General features: G+C 40.7%; 1 long non-coding RNA gene across 1 annotated transcript in view; it reads right to left on the bottom strand.

Annotated features, from left to right (window-relative positions):
• LOC135412887 (uncharacterized) overlaps positions 1-13,744 on the bottom strand; it is a 404,646-nt gene extending 390,902 nt beyond the window's left edge. The window contains exons 1-2 of the long non-coding RNA XR_010430007.1: positions 13,573-13,744; positions 8,150-8,399 (exon numbers count right to left, since the gene is read on the bottom strand). This is a non-coding gene — a long non-coding RNA (uncharacterized LOC135412887). The remainder of the gene's footprint in view (positions 1-8,149; positions 8,400-13,572) is intronic.
• Between the last annotated feature and the right edge of the window lie 8,574 nt (positions 13,745-22,318).

Below are 22,318 nucleotides of genomic sequence, written 5' to 3'. Positions count from 1 at the left end.
TTGATTAGTGCATTTCTCCAGGCAAGAGTCTGATTGAGTAGTAATTTCCAGGCTGAAGCCCTTTGAACCAGTGGGGCATCCTTTACCCGTCAGAGTAAAGTCAGTGGCAACTGATTCCTTAACTTCAGTGGACTGAGACCTTTTAAAACTGTTTCACAGAAAGGATACCTACAATCAGGTTAATTATAACAAGCACAAACCCATGATACCCTAATTTTGACAAAATTTCTGATTAGCCCAAGACTTTTACATCTTTACATCCTACTATACCTGTATTTTTTGTGAAAATAGAATTAGAAATCATATTACTAGGTTAATACTTACAAATAACAAATCTATGTTGCTACCCCTGAAAAAAAGTACATAGTTCAGATGAAGAAATTCTCTTTTTAAAGCATGCAATACAGGAACAAATCTACTACTTGAGGTCAATTTTACCAATTTTAAGAGAAATATAGTGCAGACTACATTTCTCTCATTTCACTAGGCATGATATACAGCTTATGCAGACTCTAGTAGAACGAGTTATTGGCTTATGTGTCTTGCAAAGGTAAAATCCCTATGGATTTCACTGAGAAGATGACAACTCTTTTGAAGAATTGTATTGCTGGTCCTTTGTACCAAGAAAGTAATTGAAATCGGAATCTCTGATAAACACTCAAGTTTTCTCTCTGATAAAGGACCATGGTAAGAGAGGAGGCAAGATGTAAATGTTTTATTATTCTTAGGTTTTTTGTTGTATTTTTATTTATGCGTTCACTAAGGTCAAATGTATACTGTGCAGAACCCTTTACAAGCCTTTTTAACATATATTCCATACAGTTTGTAAAAGCCTGTATTACTTTCTTGCTTTGGTTTATGTACCAATGCTTTATAGTGTTTACTGGACACATTTCCAAAACCAAAAATCTATGATTCTACTAAAAACATTTCTTCCATTTTTCTGTAAATAACAGCAGCTTTATACTTTCCTGTAACTGAATAAATCACTGCCAAATCCCAGAAAAAAAAATTCAAACAAAAAGAAACCACAAAGCTAGATCAAACTAAGTACTTATTACTTTCTGTAGAAAATAGAGACCAGATTGGGGTTTGTTCGTGCATGGGATTTTTTTTTACATTAAAATAGATAACACAGAAAGAAATGCTTTTTGGCTTCAGATTTTTAAAATTCTGCCTTGAAAATGTAGCCACAAACTCTTCCCTCACAAAGCAATTTTATCTCACTTAAAATTTCATCTTTGATAGCAGTTGTCGGTATATTCTGAGAGACTGCGTAAGTTAAAACCCGCTGAAAAAAATATCAGGAGAATAAAGTGAAATTTCTTGCTTTTGTGTCCTCCCAGCTTGACTGTATTACAGCATGGAGGTGCACTAGCTGTCACATGAGCCTGTATGTGCTGTGATGTGCTGTACAGATTCCTCCACTAATGAGAAGCAATGAGCACACTCCCATGCCCTGCTGCATTTTACTCAGCCTTGTTGCTTTGCAAGGATCTCTTCTCATCACTTCTCAGTAGGAATTTCTTTCTTTCACAGAGGAAGATGGAGACAGCTTGGTGGGTGTTTGTCTGGGTATGGCTTCAGAAGGGTATCTTTGAAAGCTGTATGTTGCACAGAATAATAGCAAGCTGCTTAGCCTCCCTGTCTCAGTTACCCTCTAAAAGAGGAACTGTAACACAGGGAGGTACAAAGGTAATTGTATAGAAAAAAATTAAGAAAGCTTGAATGCTTGATAAAGAAGTAAAATAAATATCACAGGCATGGAGAATAAAATATTTGAAGAAATAACATGCATGCTTGACTACATGGACAACTTGTGTAAGACTTCTCTCAGGTTTGAACAGTAACCGAACCCCAATACCTTGAGAAAAGCACCTGGAAACTCAATCCTAATCTTCTGCTCTCATCACTAAACTTCAGCTTTTCTTTAATATCTGATTTCAGTAGATAACTTCACATGACACAATTATCCCTGTTTTGTTTTTTTTTCCTTAAAGTGAGAAAGCACCAAGGGAAGCTACGGAAGGGATCCCCTCTGCCTTTCACAGATATTTGCCTCGAGCACAGGCTGCAGGCATATAATGAATCAGCTCTCCTCAAACAATTATACAGGACAGGGCTTTGAGTTCTTGCTGAGAAAATTGCCTGGAATAGGTGAGCCCTGCCATCACTGCTCTTCTAGGGAGCACAAAATCCAGTTCTGTTTTCATAGCCAAGAAGACATGCTAGCACTGCCTTGCCAGTCACCTGCTGCTGCTCCCTGAAATTTGCAGCTTCAAATGACTGATGAATAGACCCAAGAAGTTCAGCCTTCCCCATTTCTCTGACTTGAAGAAGGGAGAGGCAGCCCAGATAAAGGTCTAATACTGCTTTGCTGCTAGTTCTGCAGGCAAAGACATTTTGTGACAGCTCCGGCACCTCAAGGTTGAACCACAGGCCCAGCACTCTAACTTTGAAAGAACTCAGCTCTGAGCTTCAACAAATTTTTGAATGAATTTGGAAGCATCAACAGATTTCAGGTTTGTACTTTGTCAGCTCCTCATTTTTGAGCTGATACATAAGATGGCTTTTCTCAAAGATTCTCATGCTGCTAAGCAGCTCCCTGACTGTTTCTCCCCAGAGCCTGCTTCCGAATAGCAAGTAGGACAAATATATAGGACAAATATGAATTTTGCCACAGATGGAACACAAACAAGTTCAAAAAGACTTAGTTAGAGGCTTCTACAAAGGCTGTCATTGGAGATGTATGGGTGAGTGTAAAGGGTTAAAGCTGTGAAAGCTGAAGCCTGTTCCAGCATCAGCTGAGAGGTGTGTCACACAACTAATGGCATGGAAATACTGGAAAAATGGCTGAGCAAATGTTGTCTGGCAGACCTCACGGAGTAGTTTAAGATCTTGCTGCCCTGACTGGCTATAACACATCAGAGCTAACATACCTGAGTGGCTCATAGAAGCACTCCCAATTTGTTTTAGTGCATTTAAATAATTTGCAGCAGTGAAGCAGATCAGAAGTCTTGCACAGGTTTAGGAGACACCATGACTGTGAGTACAGGCATCCCTCCTGGAAAGATGAGGAAGGAAAAATAAGGAGCAGATAGTCGTACAACTTCAGAACTCCCAGCAGACCCACAGGAGCACCTTGTCTGGACCCTAAAACAACAGGGACAAATAGTTGTGCAGGGAGCTGGAGCATGCCCAAAGAAGGGCAAAAAAGCTGGTGAAGGGTCAAGAGCACAAGTGCTATGAGGAGCAGCTGAGGGAGCTGGGGCTGTTTAGCCTGAAGAAAACCTAATGATAAAACATTGTGGCAAAATTCATCTGAGAGAGAAGGAATAAAGCAATAATCTACTTGGTGGAGACTGGCCACTATTGCCAATCATCAATCTGTAATTCCTTTAATCTGAAAGAGCCTCCATTTGGTGCCAAATTGCATGAGGTGGGCTGGATTTGTTAAGTTGAAGAGTCCTTGGGCATTTGTTTCTTCCAACTTCACAGTTTGCCTTGTAAGCGTATAATAAAATCATTAAACAAGGAAGTGAGTCTGGGCTCCCTGCAAGACAGGAGGCCTCTTTCCTGCTTCCTCTCCTCAGCTCCTTCTCCAGATATCTCTATTTTACTTTCTTCTCTTGCCTTCTTGTTTCCTGTTGAATCACACAGTGAGAAATAAGTGTTTTGTGATCTCTTCTATTTTTCTTCTCAACTTTTCTTTCAAAGAAGAAAGAACCACAGGAAAAAAACCCCACTGCTTCAGAGAAGATCAATTTCGCATGTTATGAACCGTGGGACAAGGTTTCAAGAGAGAAGGTCCTTCACAAAGCAAAGAAGTTGCCATCCACCCTGCAAACAGAAGGTCACAGTCATTCTCTGTAAGATAGTCCTCACACAGACCTTCCCAGAGGGAAAAGACCAGTTTAACTGTGATGCTGAAAGGGAGAAGAAAAAGCTGTCTTATGGATCTGAGTAAGGATAAAATAAAGGGCTCACATGAAATTCAACTAGAAACTACAGTCTCTAATGACACTCCCTCCCTGCAACAAGTACCTGAAGCTCCAGAGACCCTGGATGAAGAAGCATTGCCTTTGTTTGAACAGTTAGCTGTTAACATCTCTCTTGGGGATTTTTCCAGTGGATAGTTTTGGTGTTTTATTAGTTTGTTTTTTTTTTATATTTGCAAACTTTCAGTGGTTACAATATTCTACATCAAGAGTTTCGATGGCTGAACTGTATGGTTTGTAAAAAAAAAATAATACTACTTTGCATTGCTTTAACCCTTTGTGCGATAGTTTTTCCTTACTCTACACTCTAGTCCTTGAAGTCTTGGAAGAAGCACTGAACAATCGCTCTCTACCACGAACTCATGGTAGACTTGAAAAGTCTTAAGCTGCTTGATCACTCTCTGTGCTGAAGATCTTCTATATTTTGCTTGTCCTTGATAAGTGTAGCTATCCTTCCCCTCAAGGGTGGGTCATCACAATATGTCTTTTGTATCTTTTCCAGCAGTGTTACTCAAACGTAAGGCTGCCAGAAATACAGAGCGTTCGGGAGGTGGGAGTAATGAATTTCTATAGTGCTGTAATAATGACTTCTACCCTGTTGCTTATTCCTTCACAATAATTCCTAAGCTTATGTCTACTTTCATAACTGCTACTGACCATTAAGCCAATGTTGAGGCAGAACTGCCTGTTTTAACCCCAACATTTTCTTCTTGAAAGGCTAGCTGGTAGTTAAGTATATGGCTAGGGTTGTGTTTTTTCCCCAATATCCCCCAATTTGTTTCTTTTTTTTTTTCTGCACTGAGTTTGACTTTTTACTATCCAACCACGCAAAATTGTGATGTTAATGACATTGCCCTCCATTCACAGATAAGAAACAGAGGAATGAAGATTATACAGGGATTTCAATAGAGCAGAGGGCAAAAAGTGAGTCTGCCATATCCTCAGTTTTCCTCAATGTGAAAAAACCTATTCTTCTAAAGCTGCTTTGATGTTCCTGTATACCCACAGTGTTTGAGCAGGTCCACATTAAAGCAGCCATTTCCCTTTGCTTCCAACAGTGGGGAAGTTTCTTCCCTTCTTCTCCTAGTGGTGACTAGGAGAGCAGATGTGTGCATTACCAATGTCCCTGCCAGGGCTGCTGCGGGCTAGTGTGAGCCACCCAGCTACCAATGGACAGGCAACCTGTTCCTGCAGCCTGATCATGGGGAGACCAGCAGCTGTAGTGGTCTGGTGCTGCGGCACACCTTTGTGAAAGATCATCAGTTTTCAATATTGAAATTAATCTTAATGCTAGCCTAGCTTGATGTTCAGAACCCCTTTCAGATGCAGATCTACAAAAGATGTGACAGCATTTGGGGAAGTAATTGAAAACACTGCAGCCTGGACACAGGTTCGGAAAGCATATGGACAATATCCTGCAAATAATTTCCATTTATAGCTGTTATTTCAGACCAGATCTTGTGTATGTAATGGCAGCTTCTATTATCTCCTTTTCTCTCCTACCTTCTCAAAACTTTCCATCTGTTTGGCTCTCAAATTAACGGGGCATTTTAGCACGATAGGCAAGATCCTCCAATCTATTATCCTGAAGGGAAATTTACTAGCTCAGATTTGCTGGCCTGCACATTAACTCCTAGTTTTCTGCAGTTTGCTAGAATTCTCTACAAAACAACTTGTTATATGCCACACCCAGAGACTATCATGAGATTTCAGGAAGTGCACATCCTTGTCTAATACAGATGCTAAGAGCAGCACACTATTGGGGCAGCACAGTCTCATTAGTCTCAAATTAAGCCTATTCTTTCCAGTTGACACCATCTCTATGCACTCAGAAGGCCTCTTGGCCTTCTTGAGAAGACCTCATTGAGAGGAGCCCTGCAGAGAAGGACTTAGCGTTTTGGTGGACAAAAAATGACATGAGACAGCAGGGTAAGCTTGCAGCCCAGGAAGCCAGTTGCATCAAAAGAGGCAATACCAGCAGGTTGAGGGAGGTGATTCTGCCCCTCTACTCCACTATTGTGAGACTCCACCTGGAGTAATGTATCCAGATCTGGGGGCCCTCAGCACAAGAAAGGCAGGAATCTACTGGAGCTAGCCCAGAGGAGGCCATGGAGAAAGTCAGAGGGGTACAGCACCTCTTCCACAAAGACAGACTGAGAGAAATGGCATTGTTCTGCCTGGAGAAGAGAAGGTTAGGGGAGACCTTAAAGCAGTCTTACAGTACCTAAAGGGGGTTTATAAAAAGAGAGACACTTTTTACATGGGCAGAGAGTGACAAAACAAGAGGCAATGGCTTTAAATTAAAAGAAGAGTGATTTAGTTTAGATAATAGAATGAAATTCTTTACTCAGAGAGTAGTGAGACTCTGGAAGAGGTTGCCCAGAGAAGCTATGGCTGCTCCACCCCTGGAAGTATTCAAGGCCAGATTGGACAGGGCCCTGAGCAACCTGATATAGGGGGTGGTATCCCTGCCCATGGCAGAGGGGTTGGAACTAAATGATCTTTAAGATCCCTTCCAACCCAAGACATTCTTTGATACCATGAACCCTGGCACTGTATGGCAACTGCAGTCCAGAGTAAAACTAAAACTATCATATTGCTGGTTTCTTGATCAGAGCATTTTTCAGAGCTGAACTAAAATGGCTCTCTCCAGCAGAGGAATTTCTTTCTTGCTTATACACGTTTATTAAAATGTCTGTTGGACAAACCCAGGGGTGTTGAGTATGTTTCTGAAGAATATAAGCAAAAACCCACAAGCAACAAAAGGTCTTCATTATCCATATTGGAAATTCCTATCAAGGACACGATCTAGCCCAGCACAGAAAGGAGATTAGTAGCAGACTCTCATGTCTGGAGGCAGACAAATACTTGGTTGGAGAAGAGCCCAAGGGCTTGACTAAACTGACTGAAATAAAATAAAAGAGTCTTGGGAGACTCTGTGAGCTTGGCCTAAACTCCATTGCAAGCTCCCTGCTCTGATTTTCATTATGGTGCAAAATTTATGCTGCTCTCATACTTGTCCTGGGGAAAAAAATTACTTCCATAACCAGAAGTGCTTTCTGCTACATCTGCCCACACTGGTAGTACACAGCTACCCCAAGACAATAAAATATATTGCTGCCTGTCTTTTGCTCCTTGTGCAATGGGTTTCCTGACTAGTGAATGCCTCTTCCTCATGTACACAGAGTCGGACAGAATAAGACTTTGAGAAACTTTCAGCATGAGCTCAAGTAGTGCCTACACGCCGAGACAGAGGCTACAGCACAGTCCCTTTTAGCCTGGATGCTGACTGACTTGCTTTACTGTGTAACATTGCCTAGAGGAGCTACCTATGGCCTGGAGCTCCAGACAATAATTAAGTTGTTAGTGGGTTGCCCCAGCATTACAGTAATTGATGATTAAAGTAGGTACAGGACACCGCTGAGGCCTGGCACGCAATAAGGCTGATCAGTTGCTATCCTCCAAATTCACACCATTGAGCAATTTTCTTACACGCATCGTTCCAGCACGCTGACAGCTTTGCTGTTCCCTAATCAGCTGGGGCAATTATGCAGTTTCTGGCTGTGTTTTACATCAAAACTCATTTGGTTCTCTGGTATGTTGCAATACTACTGAAGACAATCATCCTTCAAATACGCTTTCCACGCACATCATTCCCCTCCTTTGCCAGTTTTACACGAAAAGGGCAACACACAGCTGCGTGTGCTAATTGAGAAAGTTCTTATATGTTGCACTCAGCATAATTCTCTGCTTTGTTTCTCAGCTCTTCTCCTATATAACCCCACAGCTGATATAGTAAAACATTAATAATGACAATGGTATCACTGGGTTTGAAGTGGAAAGGATGACATTTTGTCGTCTCACACAAGCAGTGCTACATCCAGCCAGGAGAGATGCAAGAGTCTGAACACCAGCTCAACTAAGCACTAGATGGTCTCTTTACATACACAGAACGGAGAAGGAACTTATGACATTGCCGTGTGTAAGCTTGTGTTGCTACTCTATAGCTCACCAGCTCAGAACAGATCTCTCATAACAATAACCTCAGATGAGAGGGAGAGATCTCCTTCAGTCTGAAATACTGCCTAATTGGAAGAAAAGTACCTCATGACATATTCCAAGCAAATACATTTGTATCATCAAATGCTTACCCGTAAGCAGATGGCTGGAATTGCACAGTGGGGGTCCTTCTTGTAATCTGCCGCCACAAGAGCCATTTGAGTCAGATCCAAAACCTCTTCAAGTCAATGGTTTTTTTTTCAATTAACTTCAATAGAAGTTGGGTGGGATCCAGAGAATTAAGTGACCCTGGAGATGTATTCTGGGTGTCTGCTGACACTCTCCAGGGGGGAATTTCCATCTCCTCTAGGTTTGGTGGTTTTGGGTTTTTTTTAAGCAGTTCTGAAACAAGAGAGGTTTATTTCAAATCTCCAGAAATTTATACTACAGGAAAATCCTGTTGAAGTGGGAGGCAATTTTGCAATTTATAGGAATTTTTACTTATGACTGCCGTACACTCTACCCCAGGAGTTTTACTGGCTCAGTAAACTGTTCAGATTGGCAAACAGATTCTTTCAGTACCAAACAAACAAGGCCAAAAATAAGTACCTAAACATTGCTCTTGAAATGCCCCCTAAAACTCTCTAGTAGCTGGAAACTTTCCACCAGTCCATTTCTTGGGGGTTTATAGCAACCCTACCTATGAGATCTATTAACATCAGCCTTTCCCTTCCTCCCACACTTGAACTATTTTAAAACATTCTGCAGTTAAGCTAAAGTCTCCATACGTTTTGCATTAACCTGTTCTACAGTTCCAGGATGGGAAGTGCAGCTATTCCCTGGCTCAGTTTTGGTTTGCACAGAACAGAGGGACCTCCTAAGTATTACTAAGAGCTGTGTCATGGCCTACTGACAGTCATGCAGCTTTGACAAATTTATGTGCAAGGCCATGACAGCTAGGCTTGGTGGCATTTTGAAAGAAAAGCAAAATTAAGTGTTTTTACTGAAAGAAAGCAGCTTGGATACTCAGGACTCAGGCAGTTCAGATAGCTAGCAAAGAGGTCTACTGGGGATATGAAAAGTAAAATTTCCTACATTTACCTCAGGTAATATGTTTCCAGCAAAAAAAAAAGAAGGGGGGGAACCCTGGTCTGTGATGAAAAGAATTAAAATGGTTCTTCAAGGTGCCAGTCCACAAAGAAAAAAACTAAAGCCCATTCTGAAGCCCTATCAAGTGAAATATTCTGTCTCCTCCCTACAGAGGACTGAGGGAATTGTATTCATTGAAAAGGTAACTTTTTGGGGGGCAAGGCAGGCACTGTGGTAGAAGGCAGGCTGAATAGGAAGTGTTAAGGATGCAGGCAAAGGAAAGGGAGGTTTAGGGAATCCCTACCCCTCCACTTCCTTCATGTCCTTAACTGCTGTGCCTCCTGAAGTACTAAGGCTAAAGATGTGCAGCTGACGACTCTTCCATATACAGCTAAAAAAGTTCATCCATAATCATAGAGGTATATACACCAAGTCACTGTTCTGTTTATTTACCTAGTATATCTGGTTTTGTTTTGACCTGAAAAATGTCGGACTCTATCTTGGCATTTGAAAAATGAATCTATTTTTTTTTCCTTTCCAATCCCAAATCTTCCCTTTTTTATAGGTAGAACACTCAGAATACTCAGATCAAGATATTTGGATTTTTTTAGGAGATAAAATGCTTTAAAAATGATGTCTCAAAAAGTAAAAATTTGAGGGTTTGTTGTTGTTGTTGAACCTGAATGCCTATATACTAGCCATTTTTTATTTGCAAACTTTTGGAAAGCCTGCACAAGCATTTGCTCTCCAATGGACATCCGATAGGCCTACAAATGGTAGGTCACGCACACTTCCTCTTCCAGTCAGCTTTGTTTTGTGCCTTCCACAGGGAGAAACGCTACCTGAGGGAGAGCCCTAGGAGACTCTGTGGCTGCAGACCTGGTAACAAGACACCTACAGACCTCTATCAATTTGATGTTCTCTGTCAGTTCAAGTCGTTTGTGCTTATTCAAGGCTAAAGCAGAATGGTACTGAAGAAGTTAGTATTCTGTTTGTTGACATCATCAGTGATATCATAATCCTGGCATAGGTCTCTCTGTAATGTGACATGCTCCACAGAATAAATCTCGACATTCCTAGACATATGATGATAGACAAAAAGGCCCAACTTTCCGAAGAATCAAACTCTAAAAGGAGATTCTTCTGGAAGGTAATTTTGTCTTTCACTAGCTTTCCAAATCAATCTTACCCAATCCTCCAAACTATAACCTGAGCCACTGAATATATTTCTGTGCTATAAACACAGGACAAAGTCAGCGTAAAAATCTTGCCATCAGTTAACTAGTTCAAAGTCTTTCCTATATTTTGTGTTGACTGGAATGATAAATAATTTATTTTTGGAGTACCAGATCACAGAAATAAATTTCTAAAACAAAACTCCTGCAAAATACAATTATTATTCAACTCATTTTAGCAATTCAATAAATGTAGCTCAATGACTTCCGTTAGCTATTCTAGCCAAGGTCTACTACATCATTAAATATTATTGAGTTGGGTCTGCCATTTTACTTGAAATTATGCACCTGGCATTTTAGTCTATGGCCATAAATGCTCGAAATGTCAGTTATATAAGCATCCATCTTTTTCACTACTGTCTCCCATCAAACATTAATGGTAGGAGCTTTAATCCATTCTACACAGTCCCAGATATCTACATTTGCTAGGGAAGGAGCTGCAACAGAGTGCACTGACAACTCACAGTAAGTAATTACTCTTAGAAATATCTCAGTAAACTCAATTTGCTCCCAGAGGTCTTTTAAATTATATCTCGTTAGAGTGCAATGTTTTTTCAAATGACAAGGTCACACAAAAAGGCAAAACTCTATTTTATCTTTATCAGAGCTTTACCCCCCCCCATAAAACTGTTATAACACATAATTTCAACCAGATAGAGATATTGTGTTTTACTGTTGCAGCCCAGGAAAGCCATAAAGCAAGCAGAGTTGTTGCTTACAGTCACAATAAATTTGGAATACCACGTAGCATTCTAGGTGAGGCATACACATCTATTGATGTCAGCTGAGTGGGAAGAAGTAATTCTTTATTATTATTTTTTGAACTTTGCTGGTAAAATAATTTTATTTTGCATTTACACTAAAAAACTTCTCATGAATCAGAAAAGATTTATTGCAAACTGTATTAATATTGCAGAACATACACTTTATCTCATCACCCTACTTATCTGCCTCAGTGACTTTACAGCAAGAAGTTATTGAAAAGCAACATGGATTGTGTAGTTGACCATCACTTCTAATTTTATTGCAAGTCTTGATAGTTAGCATTCTTTCTTATAATCCCACCTTATGTAGCTATGAAATTAGGAAGATAAAAAAAATACACTGCAAAAGTAGCAACACAATTTCATTTTAGCAGTAGTCATCGTGGGTGATAAAGCTGCAACTTCATTAATAGAGATTTCAGTTTAACCAAAGAGGGGGTAGAAGCAGCCAAGCTGACCCTTCATTAAGAATATCCTTAATTTTGTTCCCATTCGAAAAACTACACCATGAAGTGAATATGTGCTTTTATTCTTAGGTTCAAGTTATCTGGCAGCTATATCACAAAGCTATAATTTTAGCTTGGTACTAGAATGGAAGGGCTGAAAAACCCCATTCAAATGCAGGAGAAAATTATTTTAATAAATTAAACTGTGCCAATGTGATGGAAAGTGAAATGTGAGTTTTCTAAACACACCACAGCTCAACTGTGTGGTCAGTAACACGAGCTCAGGCAAACAAAAAGTATCCAACATCAGTCCTTCAGGCTCTCATTGGGCTTTGTGCTCGGTTTCTGACAGCTAGAAAACCATACCTCTCTGACAGGGGAGGGTGGAAGGACTCTAATAAAATCTTGCTGACATTCCATGACTGCCTCTTGCTGCTACGATGGCATCTGCTGTTATTTACTACAGGTGGAAAGAAAACTATATACAACCTTATCCTATTTCCTCAGAGGCAGCAGTGAGTCACTACTGCCTGAAATACACAAGTATCTATGTATGCAGGGGAGGGTGGAAGGACTCAGCAGAGAATTAAAACTGTCTTAAATACATCTGGCATAGTCCTATTAGAGGAGTTAAGGGAATGTAAGGATGCCCAGTCAGGTGCTACAGCACTATCTGTTAAGAAATCTCTTTTAAGAGAGGCTCTCTGGATTTGTTATGCCAGTAAAAATTATGAAGTTCTTTTTAAGCGGGACAATGAGGGAGTCAGGAGCTGGGGTGGGAAAATAATTTCTCCTCTCCCAATATTTCTTTGATCTTCATTAAGGATTTGTGGCTACAAAAAAAATTATGAATGCAAAGCCTCAGACCAGTTATTAAGGGATATATGTCCACACTCTGAAAAATCCCCTGTGAGGTACAGAGGGCAGCTGCTTGGGCACAAAGCAGAAACCGTAGCTGAAGAAAGCATCTTTCCCCTTCTGAGCTATTTCTGTAAATCAGGGCACAAAGTCAGACTTGTGACTTTCTGTCCCTCCATCCCACACACATGACATTGTCTGTGGACCACTTGGTGCAACAGTAAAAGTCATCCACAAGAAAAAAATTGGATAGAATAGAAAAATAAAAATTTCCAGCAGAGAATGTATAGATTTCAGGTAATTTTCTGTATCCTTATACTAATTTAGGCTATAATTTGTGTAATCAGCCAGCACTGTTCCAACCTCTTCTCTTTTCAGCTCTTCTACACAGAACAACATTAACAGAGCAAACACCTCCAAGGACTAATTTTAGAAACGTCTTACCAAGCCACCCAGCTCAAAGCTTCTCAGCTGCTGAACTCTGTGCTGAGAACTCAACAGTGGTTCAGAGTGTTCAATAAAACCTCTAATAGGTCAAATCTGCCACTGATCTGCATCCAGTAACTTCATGAATAGAAGCGTACACCCCTGCAGATGTGGTCCACCTGACTTCATGACTCTACTGGTGCTTTGATTCATATCAGCTAGGAATTTGATCCCATGACTGCAAAAGCATTGTGCTAATTTGTTGCTGGAGAGAACTCGGACAAATGTCTATACCTGTAAAACCATAGTCTGAGCTCCCTTTATCTATAGTATCAAAATTTCAAAAACAACTCCTAGTCTGAATTCTCTTTATTTTTTTTTGGCCCAGTTTTTTAGAGAATACACACAGAATGCTGATATATTTTAAGGAAGTTGGAACTGGTTGATAAAGTTAAACAAACATAACTGCAAGTCAGATTTATCTTTTTCTGTAGAAATATGCCTTGTGCTTGAATTATTCAGTTTTTTTGCTGAGCTTTGACTTTTAACTCACTCCTTCACTTTGTCTTGCCCCAAACAAAATCAAAATGTTTCAAAGCCCAAATGAAAACAACACATTCAAATTCTGCACAACAACTTTGGCTTGAGGAAAACAAAAGCTTTCATGAAAAACAGTTTTCAGTAGAAAAACACTAGGATAGGAAATTTTTAGCCAGCTCCACCAAATAACTGCATCCTTTCTTTCTGACATTTTTACCTTGCTGGTAACGCTTTAATCCACAGTGAATCCCATTGATTTTCCTGGAGCTAAGTGATGTCTCTGCAGTCAGCACCCACCAGACAGTGATGCCTGAGCCATATCACTCTGGGAGCACAGGCAAGAGATGCTAGGCTCTATGGATTCATGATGCAGGATTTCCTCTTGATTTCTTCTTTGCTTTCTAAAAACAAAGGCAAAAGGTTAGTAGTTCACCACTGCCTTAATTTATCAAAGCAGAAAGAGCGTTTCTAATGCTTCTAAGATTCTTCAGCCTATCAGGCCCATCATTCCTACCTCTGCAGGCTGTAAATTGAACTCAGTTTTCTGCCAGTTAGAAACTCAGATTGAAGAAAAAGCAAACAGAAACACACCTCTTTCTTTTTCATTATTCTATCCAGAGGTCTTGGAGGATGTTCTCTGAGAACATCTGGAGGATGGTGGTCTCTATCTCCCTAAATTTTAAAGATCTATAGATTTTTATAAATCCTTAAGTGTTCAAAATCAAGACTGAATATTACTCTAAGAACTTTGGGTTAGTTCAGCCACAGGTGATTATGCTTGGAGCAGGACTCATGGGTAAAATTTAATATATGCTGGTCAGTTTAGAAAACTATCCCTGCCCATTCTGCACTAACGATCTGCAAAACTGTGCAATGAGCAACAGAACGTAATCAAGCTTTGGCTACCCTTCTTTATCCTCCTAATTTTATTTTTTATTGCAACCCTCTAGAGACATAAAAATTAAGAAACAGCAAGCCTGAAATCAAAATGATTAGATGAAAAACAAATGAAACAAACAAAATTATGAAAGCTGTTGCTATTTTTTTTTTTTACCTTTTCATCACTCCTGTTCTTTTTAATGTATAGATTGCCACCTAGAACTTTTCAGACCCACCAGAAAACTGAAACTTTCCTATTATACACAAAGCTCTGTCTCAAAAATCTAGGCTATGCTGTCACTATTTCCCACTCTCAGACATCCCTACACAAACAAGTCTTTCAATAGAACATTTTGTCCTCATTTTACCATTCTCACTGCGAAAACTTCCTCTAGGCTTTCGCCAAACTGAAGGATGATCAGAATTTTTTGTGGTGTGCAGAACACAGTGAGGGTCTCAAGATGCAGTTTCGACTGTGGCTTGTATTTCTCAAGTGCATTGAGAAAGATCACAGGCAGCTGTTACCTCTTTTCACCTCTCTGCATTAGTCAGACAAGTCACTATCTTCATGAGCATGTGGTGGAGGAAATCTGCCACAGCTTGCATCAGAGTTAGCTCTTGTGAATCAAAATGGTTGGGGGAAAAGCAGTGATGGGAATATTTTTCCCCTGATTTTCCAGTAGTTTTCCAGCAGTTTTCCAGCAGTTTGGAGTCAGAGCGGTGGTCAGGCGAGCACCCACACAGCCACTTTTAAACAAATCACAGACTCATCCACAAAACTCAGAGAAAATCTATTAATTCCTACAAAACTTAATCCAGATTGCACCCACAGTGCTGTAACTGGATGCTGATCCATAAACAGCTACAAATCTGTTTCTACAGCTCAGAACAGGCTATCATCACTTTAATGACATATAACACACACAAAACACCATAAAGTCTTAACAGAATAGTAAAGCCAGTCTTTATCTTTTTAAATAATCTGCATCTGGACTAGCTGTCCAGTCTATTTTCTCCTTGCCAGTTATACTGAGGGGCCATAAAAAAAAGGGAATGTGAATAGCCAGTAAATTAAAGTTCAGGCAACTGAAAAGGTCAAAGTAGTATGCTTTATTATTGTCTGCCACTGAATATATGGCGTGTCAAAATTCATATATGGTCTTTCAAGAAAATAAAAACAATAAGAAATCAATCAACATGCATTGACTCTACTAAAAATAATAGGATTAAAAAAGATTGTATCTCAAAAAATCTGTAGATATCAAGAAAAAAACTCTTGTTTCCTCTCTACTGCCCTAACAGGTGGGAACTCAGAGAGGGACTAAACAATGGAAGCTTGCATGTATTTCAGCAATACTGCTGAAAAAAATGAGATTGCACCCTCAGCTGCAGATTGATCAATTTTTTCATGCATGTTTTGCAGTGTATCAGCATGAAGGCACAGATCCACAGCCCTAAGTGAATCTGCTGTTGTTAATGGTTTTGTTGCATTCAGTTACAAGCAGTGGAGGAAAATATTGGTTCTCGAAAGGGATCTCTTGGATTGGCTTTCTGGCCCATGCATCTCAGGAGTACCTAGTATGGCCAGAACTGATCTTTGAAAACTGCACTAAGCCAGTTATCATAACTTACTGCACAGAGGACAACTTGGTATCATTAAATTGGTTAAAAATGGTTGGTCCCTCACTGAGAACAAGCTATCTGCTTTTAGTCCCTCAAAGTGCAGCTGCAGAAGGGCATGTTCCTTTAATTACACAAGCAAATTATTAGAAACAGGGTTGGCCAGATGAAGTCTATTTCCAGGGATCTGCTAATTTTGAACATGACTGTGAGTATATAGAAAAAGAATTAGAGAGAGTTCACAGTTTTGAAACATGTTATTTGTGATCGAGTCCACCAAACACTAATGAGACACAATGTGTGCCTGCAGCACAGACTGATATATTTTTGTCATGTAATTATATGTTATTGTGGCAGAACATATTTGCCTCGATGATTTTCTTTCTATCCATCTGCCTACCTATCATTGGGGAGTGGACTAGCTATTTGCAAAAAATGATAAAAGAGAAGTAGTGTCTGGTCTTACCATTTATCTTAAAACCTGACCAAATGCTCAAGCTCACTGATTTAGAATAAATATATTTTCTTCTACTTTTCCTAAAGGAGGATATGGGAGTTGTTTTCACACCTGCTGGATTCATTGCCACTATAATTTTATTCTTTGACAGAACCAAAAACTATTGTATTTCCGTGCTGTAACTGCAGTTCTGTGGTCACAAAATGGCACCTCTTATCTAGTGTTCAAGAGTGTCAAATGGCCAGAGAAGATGCCTGCAGCTGGTGTAGAAAGTAAGTAGTTCTTATATCTCACCAGTTTTCAAAGAGGATGGAGGGTAAGTCCTCAAACACACAGTGTCTCTTCCTTCACTTGGAGGAAAAAAGCCACATGCAATTTCTATTATGTTGTTAAAAACAGTCTTTTGTCATACTTTGGTCAGCTGCAGAGATAATTTCACCAAATTCTAGTCCCCACAGTGGTTTCCTCTCTCAGTTATTATTGTTACAGATAATGAAATATCATTCAACAAGACAATTCCGCACTGAGCCTTACTGAAACTGAACTAACAATCTTGTCTCAAGATTAAATACTTAGGAGGTTTAACTCAGAAGAAAAGCTGTCTGTGGAACACATGATCCAAACCTGAGGGATACTCATCACAAAGATAAAGCAGTGCATAGATTCCTGGGGTTAAGAACATAAATCCTGTAAAAATCCTGTTAGAAATAGACCAGACTTTCTCGTACTCCCATCACAAAAAGCCTTGACACCAGTCTTTTCCAGCACAGGTCAACTCCCTCTTGGCTCTGCTACTATCCTAAAAAGTGCAGCTCAAAACCTCTCTTACTTTCGGTTTGGGATATTGGCAGGAGATCATTGAAGCCTGTTAACCAACAGGTCACAGAAAGAGAAAATCTGATGGGAAATTCTCCCAGCCTTAACTGGGTGGAATATAAATTCAACTCTATCTCAGCAATTAAAGTTTTAATTTTATCCCTTTGAAATCCTTCAGTTGGTATTTGTCAGAGATTGGTAGAAAGTTACCTTCCTCAGACTGAGCAGATTATCAAACTCTGCTAGAAAGAGATGGAACTTAGAGCATGGCTTCCAACGGAAGTTTCTACTCTTTTCCAATTGAGTTTCTTGTCAGTCTGACTCATATTTATCTTCTTTTCCTGCTTATTAAAGCTGCCACACTTGTGGCAAAATAAATTCCCTTTTCAATCTCCTTTGCGTAGACGGTAGTTCATCAGCAGAGAGTAGAGCTAGGAGAACATGGCTGGGGAAAAAGAAGAGTAATTGTGTTTCCACTGGCTCCCAGGAAGCTGATTTTTACCAATATGTCATATCCCATTGCAAAAGGCTGTCTCACTGCTCACAAATATTTTGTCCTTGCCGGATGTGATCTAAATACTCGGATATCCTTACTGAAGAGGCATTGCTGTGTATACATTTTCCTTTCGTGGCATCTGAGGTTCTCTAGAAGACAACAGGTGATAAACAAATATGTTGCAAAACACATCTGTTGCTTACCACGGAGGTGCCAATACTCCCAGTACCTACTGAATACTGAGGATTACAAGGACCAGGTAGATATTTCCCAGAGCCTGCAGGCTAATGCACTTGCAGACATACCCAAATGTATCCCTTCATGGATGAAAATTAAGATGGTCATAAGTATCTCAAAAGAAAAAGAAAACTTCTATGCTGAAAATCTAGTATGTTCCATCTGTAGCAACTGAAGATTTTGAAGGGTGCAGAGTCAATACATTCAGCCAGCCCAACCGAGCGGATTAGAAAACCAAAGACTGATTTTAAATGACCTTAAATCCTGCCAGCAGGTAGATTGAAAGACTTTCTTTAAAAATACTCACTTTTCCTTTAGGAACAGTTTGAACTCTGGTCCTGAATGCAGTGCCAGGTAGTTTTAGCAGACAGGAGGGGAAGTAAAATATATTTTAAGGGCATTTCATCTCAACACCATTAGGAGGAGAAACTGCATGGTCTAGTGGCTACATCACTAGGCTGGAATTTATGGCACATCTAGAACTATGCCAGGGAGCACTATACTGAATGCAGGCTCAACGCTTGGACCGAATGCAGGAAAAGGCGTGACAGCACCGTGCTGGGCCATGTTGCTTAGCTCTGCTGGGACCCCAAGCTTATTAAGTGCAGTATGGCACACCATTGATGTGACTGTGCTGCTCAGGTAATCCAAGGGAACGTATCTTGCCAGGCTGAAGCACAACACCATTAACCTGCCTTGATCGGCGATGCCACAGCTGCCCCTGCACCAGGCTCCACGGCACGGCACAGAGCCACCCTTGAGGAAACCCGGGCCTGGCAGCCAGCTTGCACACCACACACTGCACGGGACATTGGCAAAGGGTCCTCTCCCACACCTTGTTGTTTTTAGTGTTTTGTTGGGTTTTTTTCTTAAATATGCCAGCTTACACATTTTCACACCACTTAAAAGTTTTGCTTCTATATTTTAAGACTCAGTTTTTTTAAAACATTCTGGTGTTGGCAAGGTTTTCCCACAGTGGTTGGTGGGAGAATTACACAGGTGTTCTGAGGTGGCTTTCTGGACTTCTGTAGTCCTCAGGAGGGAAGAACCAGTCTCACAAAAGATTTTGCTCAGTCAGAATTGGGCAAAACCTTCTTTTTCTAGGTCAAACACTACTTTCCAATTCCAGATGTGAGATGCAAACAATGTAATACATTGGCAGCCTCTTTCGTATCATGACTTGTCTTCATCTGAATCATTTCAGGACAGACTAGTTTAAGTAAAGGTCAAAGCAAAGACTTGATCCTGTACCACTACATGTACTGTCTCTACAGAAGGCACAATGAAGCACTGCACGTAACTGTAGCAAAAAATTAGCAGTTAAAACTTGAACAAATCCAAAACCCGTCCATTTCAGTTTTAATGAAAAGAGTCTGTTTAGACAAATTCTCTACCATAAAAATCTTCTCTGAGTCGAGGCAGCAGAGCTGCTGTGTTTTTTATCATCTGAGGTGTTCCCCTTCTGGAAAGCACATCTGCTGAGATAAAGGGATAATTCTGACGTTTTGGTATCTTACAACAAAGACCTATGTGAAAATTTTCCATCAAAACCAATGAGGCAAACTGGGCTTTTGATTAAAGAGGAAAAAGCACAATTTTCCACAGAAAGAAAGAATCAAACCCAAACACACCAAACGGAAAACTTCTCTAGGGCTTTGCTAGTGCAGTGCTTTAAAATAAAATTAAGTTCCTTCTCCTCCCTGAGATCCCCCTCTACCCTGCTGACCAAGGGTAGATCTGTCTTTGATCTGTCCATCTCACATCACGGGCAGAGACTTGAGCGGAGTTGCCACTTCTCTCCAAGGGATAATCACTGACCGCCAAAAATATACTTCAGGTCATCTTTACTAGCATCATTCTAGACATGTTCTGAGCTCACTGCAAAACTGATTCCTCTCTCACCCCTTCTCTAGGTATTTGAAAGTGGTGGGAGTAGGTAGCAGCAGAAAAAAGTATTTCAAGCATCAGAAAAATGGACCGATGAAGATGTAAAGGGCTAGTGGTAGATTTTTGTAAATTCCTGCCTTGAAGTTGGATTAATTTATGTGTTCTTACCTGACTTGCAATCAGTTTACTGCACTTTTCTTTGTTTGGCCATCTATTCAGACAACCATATCCCATTTCGCCTCCTCAGTCCTCCATTCCCTCATCATCTACTTCTTGCACCAAGCAATACTTTCTTGTGCAATGAAGATTTATTCTTCAGTGCTCTTACCTAAACCAGGGATTAATAGGGAATATTATTCCTCACCATGGCCTCACAAAATATTAAAAAAAGATGTCGGCTCACCTAAACCTATATGTAAGGAGCCTGTTTCTGGTGCTACTGCAAAGAATAATCTCTGTCAGCGCTTTCAAGGCGGTAATAAACCACCTAATGATCAATCTGGCACACCAGTCAGGGGACAAGGCACAAACCTGGGGAAAAGTTAATGATCTCTCTGCTTCTGCATCCTTTGCAGGTGAAGTTTGTAGTCAGCACCACTGTCTTGAACTCTGGCTGTCTTTTCTCATTGCTTCTCCAAAGCAGGAACTGCAGACACTGCATAAAAGAGCTCAGTGAATTATACTTTTTGACTTTTTTCTTTTTTTTTTTCATTCAAATGAGATTCATGTTTAAATCAGACTTTAGAGAGAGGTTCAAGGTTAATTCTTTTTTTTTTTTAATTCCAAATGTGGCTCTCCCATCCTTTATTTCAACCTGCAAAAATACCTCTGCTCTGCGTTTTCTGACAGTTCTGGCTTTACCTTCAGCAGTTGCTGAGTTGCTTTGGACATACTTAGCCTGCTCTCAGCTAGGAAAATCAGTCTTTACAACAAAAAAAAGAAAGGGAAAGTATGTGAAACAGACAGGTGAAACAATGCTGATCTCAGGCCTTTTTCTACCCCAGCCACTGGTGCAAGGTCAGCCCATTCTGAGAAAACACCTCTGCCATTAACTGGTTTATTTACTTAAAGTTACCCTGCCCACCAGACATGCTTTGCTATCTTAACTAAGATTCTCTACTGCGGTCAGCCTCTTGTCCACAACAGCCAGTCTCACACTAGTCTGGGAGGTTGTCACCTCTGCATCCACGTGCTGGCAGCAAGGACAGGGAGGTAAAGTCACACAACCCAACTGTGCCTTCTTGCTTGTGGACAACCCTTTAGATTTGCCCTAATTTCCCTAATACACCTAATGAGAGTATTTTGTTAGAAGAGGGCAGAAACCTGACCATCTGTTGCTGAAATGAAAAGGGCAGAAATGGTTAACAAACAATGTCCCCCATGCCCATGTAAACCAACAACATGAGCCACATGTACAGGAATGCTCTGAGCACAGAATCCCTAACTCTATGACCTTATATTCATTGCTGTGATGAAGACATGGTACAGCAGGAAAGTGTCCTGTGAGGTACTGCATGCACCAAATGCCCTGCATTTGGTTCAGCAAGAGGATAGATTTGCTTTTGATTACATAATTTAGGCTATTTCCTTTATCCTCGGTTTCTGTGCTGTCTGAGAAAAGCTAATGCTCTGGAAAACTAAATGAGAACTACTCCACAATCTTGAAAAATCCAGCTGCATGGCACTGTAACAGCTTGGCATTCTTACTACTATGGCACATGGAGGAGAGGGAGGGGATTTGAGACAGTCAGCATAGCTTCACAAAGGGCAAGTGCTGCTTGACCTACTGAGTGGCCTTCTATGATGAAGTGACTCCATCGGGGGACAAGGTAAGAACTGCTGATGTCATCTATATGGACTTCTCTAAGGCCTTTGACATGGTCCCCCACCCCATCCTTCTCTCTAAATTGGAGAGAGAGATTTGATGGATGTACGATTTGGTGGATAAAGAATTCGTTGGGAGGTGGCATCCAGAGGGTAGTGGTCAACTACCCAATGGACATTCACGGCAAGTAGTGTCCACCAGGGGGCTGTACATGGACAAGTGCTCTTCAATATCTTCATCAATGACATAAGGGGATCAAGTGCGCCCTCACCAAGTTTGCAGACAACACCAAGCTAGGTGGTACTGTAGACATATCTGAAGGACGGGATGCCATCCAGAGAGACCTGAACAAACTTGAGAAGTGGGCCCATGGAAAATTCGTGAAGTTTAACAAAGACAAATGCAAGGTGCTGCACCTGGGTCAGGGAAATCCACAGAATAAATACAGGTTGGGGGATGAACGGATTGAGAGCAGCCCTGCCGAGAAGACTTGGAGGTGTTGGTGGATGAAGGGCTGGACATGAGCCGGCAGTGTGCATTTGCAGCCCAAAAAGTCAATTGTATTCTGGGTTGCACTAAAAGAAGCGTGGTCAGCAGGTTACGGGAGGTGATTCTGCTCGCCTACTGCGGTCTGGGGAGACACCTTCTGGAGTGCTTTATCTAGCTCAGCTCTGGTCCCCAACAGAGGAAGGACATTGACCTGCTGGAGTAAGCCCAGAGGAAGGCCGCCAAGCCTGAGAGAGATG

Source organism: Pseudopipra pipra, chromosome 4, assembly GCF_036250125.1.
Source record: "Pseudopipra pipra isolate bDixPip1 chromosome 4, bDixPip1.hap1, whole genome shotgun sequence".
In the NCBI taxonomy this organism is placed as follows: domain Eukaryota; kingdom Metazoa; phylum Chordata; class Aves; order Passeriformes; family Pipridae; genus Pseudopipra; species Pseudopipra pipra.
Note: the sequence above shows the minus strand (reverse complement) of the source record. Positions and strands in the feature narration are given on the sequence as shown.